Source organism: Symphalangus syndactylus, chromosome 18 (genome assembly GCF_028878055.3).
Source record: "Symphalangus syndactylus isolate Jambi chromosome 18, NHGRI_mSymSyn1-v2.1_pri, whole genome shotgun sequence".
NCBI classification, from domain to species: Eukaryota; Metazoa; Chordata; class Mammalia; order Primates; family Hylobatidae; genus Symphalangus; species Symphalangus syndactylus.
Window position 1 is genome coordinate 60012963 of NC_072440.2, and position 11480 is coordinate 60024442.

General features: G+C 42.9%; 1 long non-coding RNA gene across 1 annotated transcript; it reads left to right on the top strand.

Moving 5' to 3' along the window:
* Window positions 1-6599: 6599 nt before the first annotated feature.
* Window positions 6600-9908, top strand: LOC129467395 (uncharacterized). The gene is made up of 3 exons (XR_008652375.2): window positions 6600-6756; window positions 6970-7048; window positions 9562-9908. It is a non-coding gene; the product is annotated as an uncharacterized lncRNA (long non-coding RNA).
* Window positions 9909-11480: the final 1572 nt, after the last annotated feature.

Genomic DNA, 11480 nt, shown 5'->3' on the forward strand with positions numbered 1-11480 from the left:
TCTCCATCCTTCTGCCATTGTCTCCACCCTCCAATCCATTCTCCAGCCTGGGATAATTTTTCAAATTTGCTCTCAGAACTCCGGTTTCTAAAACCTTTTAATAGTTTCCCAATACGTTTAAAACAGGAGCCAGCAAACTATGGCCTGTGGATCAAATCCAGCCAGCTGCCTGTTTTTGTAAATAAAGTTTTATTAGAACACAGCTACACTCATTTGCATGTGGCTGCTCATGCATGACGACAGATAAGAGAGTTGAATCATTGCAATAGAGTCTATGACTATATGACCATATTACCCATAAAGCTTGAAATCTTTATTATCTGATCCTCTACAGAAAAAAGTTTGCAGAGTCCCGACTTATAATAATATCCAGTTCCTCAGCGTGGCCTCTTAGTAAGGTAATCATATGTGGTAGCCACTTGTGTTTAAGGTCCACTTTTCCGCATATTTCATTTCTCCCATCACAGCCTTTGCAATCTGTCTTTGCAGTTTCTCCATCAAGAGATAGATCTGTTTCCCCACCCCTTGAATCTGCATTAGTCATGTGACTTACTTTAATCAATAGGATGTGGCAGAAACAACATTGTGTCAGTTCTAAACCTGTGACTCAAGTGGCCATGCACACTTCTCTCTCTTGTAGAAGCCTGCTGCTGCCATAAGAACAAACCCACGCTGGCATGCTGGAGGATGAGAGACAGGTGACCCAGTCCCTGCCATCATCCCAGCCAACAGCCAGCCAATCCTAGATATAGAGCAGCCCTGCTGCCCTGCAGCTGGCCACAGACACATTAGGGAACCCAGCCCAGATTGGCACAAACCTCAGCTGAGCCACAGATTCATGAGCTAGCTAAATGCTTACCATTTTACACCGCTACAATTGAGGGGTGCTTTGTTACACAGCAGTAGCTGACACATCATGTAATTTAACATTCAAGTTGGAATAGTTCTGAGAGTAAAAAAAAGGGCACGATTAATTTCACCTGACTATCCCAGGCAAATGAAAAGGTAAATTCAATTTCCCTGTAATGTCACTGTTTGATCTATTTCATTCCTTTCACTCAGCTTAATTGCAAGCCAGGGACCTGCTTTCCACAACACTCCCACTAACCTTAGGTCAGTTCCTAGAATATATCAAGCTCTTTTCAACCTCAAGGACTTTGCACAGGTCATTCCCTCTGCCTGGAATACTCTTACACCCACTAATGGATGCTTTCTTCACATTCTTCAGGTCTCAGAACTTCATTATCAATAACTACCCACCTGCCTCCCATCCCCAGTTAAAACTATCCCAGTTTTTGATTTGTTTTGTACTTATTACAATCTGAAATCAATTTGTAGGTTTATTGACTGCTTGTTCATTGCCTGAGTCCTCCCATGAGACTATGAGCCCTGTTAGGGCTGGAACTCTATCTTATTCTTCTCTGTATCCCCAGTGTTCAGCAGATTTCCAGGCACATGGTAGGTGCTTTTTACATATATCTTTAAAAGAAATGAATATAGCAAAAATTCAGCCTGTTAAACATCAACTGCTTAATGGGTAGCTTCCTAGCTAGTTAGAATCGGAAATAGGGTTCTGAATAGCCAGGCAGAACTGGGTTCAAATTTGTCCTCTAGCACTTTGTACTTTTGAAATCATGGGCACCTTACTCAAATTCTGAGTCTCATTGTCTTCATTGGTAAAACTGAGTTGCAGATAAGAAGTGATGCATATAAAATGCCCAGCGCAGGGACTAGCATATAGAAGGTACTTAGAAGTCAGTAGCCGTAATTATTTTCACTATAGTTGGGTCAAAAAAAAAAAAAAGCTTGAATTCATTCTAGTAGGTCGTTAGGTTTATCTCTCTTCTTTAGGGGAGAGGCCGTTCTTTGACTTTTGACCTTAAGACATGGATAGGTTGGTATTCTTCCTTATCTTGAACAAGAGCCTACAAAACACAAGTGAGAAAGAGGCAGAGGGTTAACTCCAGGGATGAGGAAGAGATGGGCATCCTGAGAGAAGACCTGGAAGCAGGTTCTGAGCATATATACCTTAGATCCATGCAGTCCATAAGCAGAACTGATGTGTGGAGTTAAAGTTCAAGGGCATTGGCATCTGAGCCCTAAATTCAATAAACACTTACTTTTCTAGGTCCCATTATTTGTTGCTGACCAAATATATCATTTTGGGAACTGCAAAACATCCCCAGGCCTCAATTACCCTACCCCTGCTGAAATGTGAAATCTGTTCTCCCTTCTTCCAATGGTAAGAGCCTCCATGAATTTAGTAGGACACATGAACACCCAGAATAAGGACTACATTTCCCAGACTCCCTTGCAGCTAGTTATGTCTATGTGACTACATTGTGTCCTACTGGATGTAAAGTAAGATGTTTTATTGTAGCTTTTACAAATCTTTTTTAAATGACAACTAGCACATACTACTTTTCCCTCTGCCTTTCTTCATGTTGCTGCCCTGTGAACTTGGACATGTTACCTCAGGTCTTCATGCCTCAGTTACTTTATACATAAACTAGGAGCACAACCTACTTCAAATAGTTTGGGTAAAAATTAAAAGATTATTGATAATAAATACAAGGTGTATTTAATGAGATAATAAATTTAAAATGCATATTTTAGTGCCTGGTTTATAGTAGATATTAAACAAATACTTTTGTTACTGTCCATGTGAACCTAAAAAAGTCACCTGAATCCTCTGAGCCTCAGAGGTTTTCTCCATTATAAAATGAGAACGGGCTTCTTATACCAGATTTAAATCTAAATTATCCAAAGATCTAAATGTAAAAATGTAAAAATAACAACAAAACCATATAAACATTAGAAGAAGCATGAGTAGATTCCTGTATGACTAAAGTATGGGAAAAACCTTTCTACTTATGATTCAAAACATAATGTAATAAAAAAGACTGATAAATCTGAATGCATAACCATTTTGTAACAAACATCTAAAGTGAGGTCGAAAGAGAAGCTGGAAGAAAATATTTTTAGTCTATGTCACAGATAAGTAGTTGATGTCTTTAATATATAAAGAGTTCTTAAAAATCAAGAATAAAGACCAGAAACACAGTTTTTAAAAATAAGCAAAAAACATGATTAGGTGGTTCACAGGAAGAGGTGTATAAATGGACTTCAAAATGTGAAAAGATATTCAACTCCATGCACAAGAGAAATGCAAATTAAAGCTACCCAAACATAGTATTTCTTACCTCTTAGATTGACAAAAGGTGAGAGCTTGACCACATACTCTGTTGGAACATGGCAACAATGTAGGGAAACAGATTATCTCATACATTGCTGGTGGAAATGCAAATGGGGCATTTGAAAATATCTAACAATATCACATATGCATTTACCTTTTAGCCCTTCAATCCTACATTTTGGAATTTACCTAAAAATATACCTCTGCAAGCCCAGAACAACAAATGCATGTGGTTATTCATTATGATATTATTTGTAGTAGCAAAAATATTAGAAACAACCTAAATGCCTACTCATAGGAGACCAGTTGACCAAACTGTGAATCTTCTGGATAATGAAGTACTAAGCAGCTACAAAAAAATGAGGATAACTGTTACAAACGAAAATGATTTCTAAATCTTTTTTTGCTTTAAATGAAAAAGCAAAGAGCAAGCAATCACCTATGGTATTTCTCTTTTATCTAAAAAATATGGAAAGTTAAAATACATGAATATAGAGTCATAGAAGCAAAACCTGGCAGGATTCACTTATGGGAAGAAGTGACTATAGATGGTAATTGGGGGCTGGGTGCGGTGGCTTACGCCTGTAATGCCAGCACTTTGGGAGGCCAAGACGGGTGGATCACGAGGTCAGGAGATCAAGACCATCCTGGCTAACACGATGAAACTCCGTCTCTACTAAAAATACAAAAATTAGCCGGGCATGGTGGCGTGCGCCTGTAGTCCCAGCTACTCGGGAGGCTGAGGCAGGAGAATGGCATGAACCTGGGAGGCGGAACTTGCAGTGAGCCGAGATCGTGCCACTGCGCTCCAGCCTGGGTGACAGAGCGAGACTCCATCTCAAATACATAAATAAATAAAAATAAAAATAAAAAAATTTTAAAAAGAACGTAATTGGGAATGGGGTGACAGCATGGAGATAAGAATGAGACTGCTCTTGGGACTTCTTTGTCTATAACTTATACTCTTGAATCATATAAAATATTTTACAGATTCAAAGATGAAATTTAATCAAAGATGTTGAAAAAGACACCAAACCCAAAAATTGAAGGCAAATAGAAACGAACAAGCCTAACTACATGTCACGTTGATAACTCTGCTAGGCAGGCTTCTAAAGTGGCCCCCAGTGATGCTCACTTCTGGGTACTCTGGCCTTTTGTATAATCCTTTTCCCTTGAATGTTGGCTGGACCTGGTGACTCACTTCCAATGAATGAAATATGGAAAAAGTGATGAGATGTTATGGAAAAGTGATGAGATGTTACTCCCGACAATTAGGCTCCAAAGGGCTTCTATCTTGTTGGTATTCTGTCTCCTTGGTGCTTCTCATGTACCGAGCTTGATAGAGAAGGTGACCTGGCAAGGAACGGAAGGACATCTGGCAGTGTACTGAGTGAGGAACTGAGGCCCACAGTCCAGCAGCCCCCAAGGAATCAAATCCCACAACAGCCATGTGAGTGAGCATGGAAGTAGATCTCCCCCGGTCAAGCCCCCAGAAGGACCCAGCCCTGCTGACACCTTGACCGAAGCCTGTGAGAACTCCGGAAATAGAGGACCCAGGTAAGCCACACCTGGATCCAGAGAAACTGTGAGACAAGAAATGTCGTTGCTTTAAGCCACTAAGTTCTGGGGTAGTTTGTTAAGCAACAATCAATAATAATACAAATGTAACCATGTAGAAAGGGAATCAGCTCAAATAACCTTTGAACACAGTTCTCTAACTGTGCTCTCAATTAAATACACTCTAAGGACAACAAGACCTTCAAAGGAATCTTGAACTTGAATGAATAGATTGTTGTTGATAGTAGGATCAGTATAATTCTGAAACTATTGAGCAAATATGTTGATATTAGGGGAAATGGGGTTCTCACAGTGAAATCAGAGAGATATGATATGGAATGAGGGAATTGTGAGAAAGAACTTTGTGACGTTGGATTTAATTTGGAGGCATCAGAATGAACTCAAGTGTGTCTCCTATTTACTGAAAGAAACTAGAAATAGCAATACCTTTGTAGTAACAAGCACACCTAGAACATGTATTTTGGCTTTTATTTTATTTTATTCATTTTTGAGATAGTACCTCACTCTGTCACCCAGGCTGGAGTGTAATGGCATGATCTCGGCCCACTGCAGCCTTGACCTCCTGGGCTCAAGTGATCCTCCCACTTCAACCTCCTGAGTAGCTGTGACTACAAGCATGCGCCACCATGCCTGGCTAATTTTTGTATTTTTCTTGGTGGAGACGGGGTTTCGTCATTTTGCCCAGGCTGGTCTGGAACTCCTGGGCTCGAGTGATTCTCCTGCCTTGATATCATGGCTTTTAAATACCATTCTCCACTGAAAGGGATCGGGTCATCTTGGAGAAATGGATGGTTTAAGGATTTGAACAAGGAAAATACAAGATGAGTCTGGAACATTTTATTGTGTCAGAAAGTAAGTTCTCAAAGAATGAAGGAGGCACATGTACAAGCATGCAGGGGCCAGCTCGCAGGGGTCCACCCGGCTAAACCTGGGACAATTGGAGCATGAAAAAATGCTCATGCATAGTATTTAAAATAAGAGGAGAGCAGTTGGAAACCCTTCTTTACCAAAGAATGTTAGGAGTGTGAAAAAATATATAAATTTTAGAACTCTGTGTTGCAGTCATCCCTGCAATATTTGATTCTGGCAAGGATCACTAATGGATTCCAAAACTACTGGTTGAAAGTTTACGAGAGAAAGGGGTGTTTACATACTCCCAAAGTACTATCCCATAGATTATATTACTTACACAGGGAAAGGAGTGCTTTAACAATAGAAACATCTAGTGGATCCCACCTTAACCAACTGACCAAATACTTAGCATATCCAGTAATGGGACCAAGTGACATCGTATGTCCCCTGAAGAGATGCAATGGACAACACATACATTTGTGATGTGACTGCCCAAAAGGCTTACCCTCAATCAGATGGTGAGGACATCATTGGACAAACCCAGATTGTGAGACATTCAAAACCCAATTGGTCCAGGCTTTTCAAAAATGTCAATGTCATTAAAAAGGAAGGAAAAAAGGGGAGGGGCTGTTCTAGAGCAAAGGACAAGAAAGCAGTATGAAAACTAACCACGAAAATGTGTGATCCTGGCTTGGATCCTCACATAGACTGATGGAGGCAGACGTCCTCCTTGTCAGTGGGCACAAGCTCCCCTCCTGGATGCCTTGATTCCAGCCCGAAATTCAGGGCCATCCTCCCCACCCCATATCTATGGCATTTTGAGGGTATGGAGGAGGGAATTGTAAAGCTATTTGCTAAACTTTCTCTGGACGTTCCCTCCCTCTCCCTGACCACCCCGCCCCACTTCCTGGCAAGCATTCTGGCTGTGATTTCATCTGGAATTACTGGAATCACACTGTCTCCTGTCAGCTTTCTCTCCCTCCCCCGGCCCTCCTGCTGATGAGAGACAGGAGCGATGGATGGTCTGAGTTAGCGGGGTCCCGGCACCACCCAGCGCAAAGGCAATGCACTCACGCACGCCATGCACATGCTGGCTCACCTCCTCCATCCCATGCCTCCTCTGTCTCCATGTCTCTGTCTCTTACTTTATTTTTCTCTCCACCTCCTTGTGTCTGCCGCCTGAAGATTTCCGATGCTTAATCCTCCTCTATCTCCCTTGCTATCTTTCTCTGTCATTGTATCTCTTGCCATCTCAGTTCCACGTCTTCTGTTTCTCTCTCTTTCTCCACATATTTTCCCTTCAGAAGCATTTTCACCCCAATGTCTCTGTATGTTCCTTGCAGCATTCCCTCTGGAATACATCAGCACTGTTGCCTTTGAGGCTGGCCTGCCTGAATGCACACCTGAGCTCCGGATTCACAGGTAGGTGTGTGACCTTTCTTAACTTCTCGGGGCCTCATCATACTCCTTTTTACAGTAGGAATAACAATAGCACCTCTCACATGAAGTTCTGGAGGGAGTCAAAAAATTGGCACAGGTAAGCACTCCATAAAATCTGCAGTGGGCTAGAATCCACACTGCCTACCTTGGTCACCACAGCCCCCCTCCTGCCTTTCTCTAACCAGGTCTTCTTTGATCCCTGCTTTCTTTACACACTCTAGCCTCATCCACACCTTCTTGTTTACAAACACAACAAGCTCACTCCCACCTCTAGGCCTTTGTCCTTGCAGATCTTCCCCTGGGAGGCTCTTTCCAAAGTCTTTGACAGCATCTACTTGTCACATCATTCTGGCCTTCTGGCACTCTTTGTGGTGGTTTTAAAATATGTCATTACATTCTTTGACACTCCTCCCTTCAAAAGGCAATGATTCATTCCCCTCTCCTTGAGTGTGGGCTGGACTTTTTGACTTGCTCTTGGACAGTAGAATGTGGTGGAAAGGGATGGTGTGTGACCTCTGAGATTAGGTCATAAGTGAAATTTCAGCTTCCCCCAGCAATTTCTTGGATCAATTACAGTGGAGGAAGCCAGATGCCATGTCATGAGGGTGCTCAAGCAGCTTTCTGGAGATGTATGTATGGAGAGAAACTGAGGCCTCCTGCCAGTAGCCAGCACTAACTTGCCAAGCATGTTTGTGAGCCACCTGGGAAGTGGAGCCTTCAGCCCCAGTTAAGCCTTCAGATGAGACTGCAGTCCTGGCCACCATCTGGACTGCAACTTCACAAAAGCTCCTAAGCCAGAGCCATGCAGATGGATTCTTGGCCCCCAGAAATTGTGGCACTACATTTTGGGAAATTTATTATGCAGCCATAGATAACCAGTACACTCACTATTTCTTTTTTCTGATGCCATACTATATTTTTGTTTGCTGATTTTTTTTCCTCTGTCTCTCCCACTAGGTGTTAAGTTCCATAAGGGCAGTGGCTGTGTCTGTGTGGTTCATCCGTGTGTCCCCACAGCCTGGCATATGGAGCTCACCAAGTAACTCAGGCATGGGTAAATGGAGATCAGTCATTTCAGGCTCAGCCTAATAAATCTCCCTCCTATGGCTCTCTCTAGAGAGAGCAGTAAAGTTTGCCCAACTTCTTTTTCTGTCTTTCTCTATTTGATTTCTTACACTTTCTGTGGCTTTCTGCTTAGTTTTATTCCTGGCTGCCTGACAGAGGGTGGGTTTATGCAGCTAAAGAGGCACCTGTGGGAGGAAGGGCTCTGTGTGCTTTCTCCTTTAATAAGCTGTGTCCAAAAAAAAAAAAAAAAAAAAAAGCTCCCCTTTGCAAAAGGGACAAAAATAGCCAGGATTTGCCAGGATTTTAATGGAGATGGGAGGCAGGTACTGGGAGGCTGAAGACTGAGGCAGCTCTATTCTCTCTGAGCAACCCCAGTCTGATCACTGAGCAACCCTGGTCTGATCACTTACCCACACACCCACACATGAATTATACTCACTTATTCATTTATCCATCCTTCCACTGAGTCAATTGTTAATAATTCCCTATTTATTATTTGCTTATCTATTTATATATTCATTAATTATCTATCCTATATTTTTTACTTATTAATTAATCCATTTATCCATCCATGCTCTCAACTATTCATCCATCCATCCACTCTCCATCTATCCACCCATCTATACATTTATCCATCATTCATCTATTCACCCACCATCCACCCATCTTTCCGTTCATCCACCCATTCTTTCATGCATCCATCTATCCATCCACCAACCCATCCATCTACCCATCTATCCATGTATCCATCATCCATCCATTCACCCATTCATCCACCATCCATTTGTCATCCATCTATCTATCCATGCATCCATCCATCCATCCACTCATCCATTTATCCACTCATCTATCCACTTATCCATCATCCATTCATTCACCCATTCATCCACCTATCCTTCCATCCACCCATCTATCCACTTATGCATCATCCATTCACCCATCCTGCATTCATCCATTATCCATTGATATACTTTTCATTTAATCTAAACATCCTAATGCCTTTATGTTAATTAATGCATTTATTCACTTAACCATGTGTCTATTTATTATATATTTTAATTTATTAATTTACTAAGCCTTCAGTTCTATTCAGACCCCCGAGTATTTACAAGTGCTACTACTTTGTGCCAAGTGCTATGCTAGGCTCTGGAATTAGGAGGTGAAGGAGACAGACCTGGTTCCTACCTGTGTGCAGTTCACCCCACTAATTTCTGGAATTCAGATGAGGAGCTGTTCATGGGAGATCCTGAAGTCAGCACAAAATTTCTGCTCTCTAGGGACTCATGATGTGACAGGGCTGGATCATGACACCTGTTTCTGGTTCTACCACTGGAATCCTTAACTTCTGGATGAGCCTCAGTTTTCTTTTCTGGGAAATGGGGACAATGTTGGTAAAATAATCTTTTTTTTTTTTTTTTTTTTTTTGACAGAGTCTCACTCTATCGCCAGGCTGGAGTGCAGTGGCGAGATCTCGGCTTACTACAATCTCCACCTCCAGGGTTCAAGCTATTCTCTTGCCTCAGCCTCCCAAGTAGCTGGGACTACAGGTACATGACACCACACCCAGCTAATTTTTGTATTTTTAGTAGAGATGGGGTTTCACCATGTTGCCCAGGATGGTCTCGATCTCCTGACCTCATGATCTGTCCGCCTCGGCCTCCCAAAGTGCTGGGATTATAGGCGTGAGCCACTGCACCCGGCTGATAAAACCATCTTGAATGATCTCCATGTGAACACAGTGATGCAGTGGCTTTATAAACTCTAGAATGTGCTACAATTATGTGTGTGTGTGCCTGTGTGTGTGTGTACAAGGTTTCTTTTGAGTTTCCTATCAGCCAGGCATCACGCCACTGGGGAACCAGCAACCCTTGCTACCTGGGGTCGTCTCTGGCATCTTGCTGTTATACCAGAGAGCACTTGGCAGCCATGAACAGACCAAGTGGGCTCTGGAAGGTTGAAGGTGCTTATTATGAATCCAGGGGGTCTTAGGGAGCTAGCAGTCTTTCCTCCTCAAGAAGGAGATAATTATTGTTTAACTTTCATCTGGGCAGTGAATGAGACATTCTTAAACACCTCCCTCCCCATCCCAGAACTTCCAATTCCCAAGGTTAAGTGCATCTTCAAAGTTTATTAACCAAGAACTACTGTGGCTCAGGTGATCTTGGAATAATACAGCCCTGCCTTTTAATTTTCACTGAGTTCCTTGTATGCTTTGTGATCCCAGGGAGATTGTTTCACTTCTCTGAGCCTCCATTTCCAGCGTGGGTGCCTAGTAAGGGTTGGCTGTTGTCATTCAAGAAGGAGGGTGTGAGCCTGCACATGAGTCAGCAGGGGAGAGACGGCAGGATTCTGCCCAGAACAAGTCAAGGAAAATCAGTTGCAGTTTTCAATTATTGAGTCACAGTCTCTCGTGGCTTGGAAGGAGATAGAGGATTCCTCCTCCCAACCAATACCTTTACGATGTTCTTTCCACAGAGCTCTGTGGTTTACAAGGCAGGCTCTGCACTTCATCCTGTTCAATCTTCAACCTGCACGTAGTGTGAGTGGGGTCCCTCCACCCCTTTTTCCATCAGAGCATTAGAACAAGCAGAGTTCTTAGAGCTGGTCTAGTCCAGAGATCTTGGACTGGGGGCCTGCAGGCTGGCGACTCTCATCTGGTTCCAACCAGATCAGGAAAGCAGAAACTCAGTGAAGCCACATGGAGGGGCTAGTGTTGGGTCCTCTGGGTGGAGCCCAAGAAGCTTGGTGGGCACTCAAGACCCCTCAGGACCAGCCCCACTCCCCTGTTCGATTCCTTCCTCACCTTGTTCCTCATTCTCAAATCATCTTGAAATCTGTGCAAGTCCCAGAATGACCCTGGCTGTCTTGGCCTTTGTAAAAGTTGTTTCTTATTCCTCAAATTCCCTTCCACTCACTTTTTCCAGATCCCTACTCATCCCTTTTTACCCAGATTCCTATTCATCTTTCAGTTCTCAAGCCCAGATGACATTCCAGGAAGGCCTTCCCTGCCTGGGTGGGGTGGGGGGAGGGCATCTTTGTGTTCCTAGAGACCTCTGGACTCCCCCTACCACTAATAAGTCTGTCTTGAGGTTGTCTGTGTCTATTTGGATGTTTGCTTCTCCCTCTAGACCAGAAGGTCCTTGGAGACTTGGTGTGAGCACCATTCACTCCATGTCCTTAGGCCATAGGGTAATGACAGCATAGAGAGATGCTCAAAGGCATCTTTGAATGAATTGGGAAGGAAGGAAGGAAGGAGGGAAGGAAGGAAGGAAGGAGGGAGGGAGGGAGGGAGAGAGAGAGAGAAAGAAAGAAAGAAGAAAGAAAGAGAAAGAGAAGAAAGAAAGAAAGA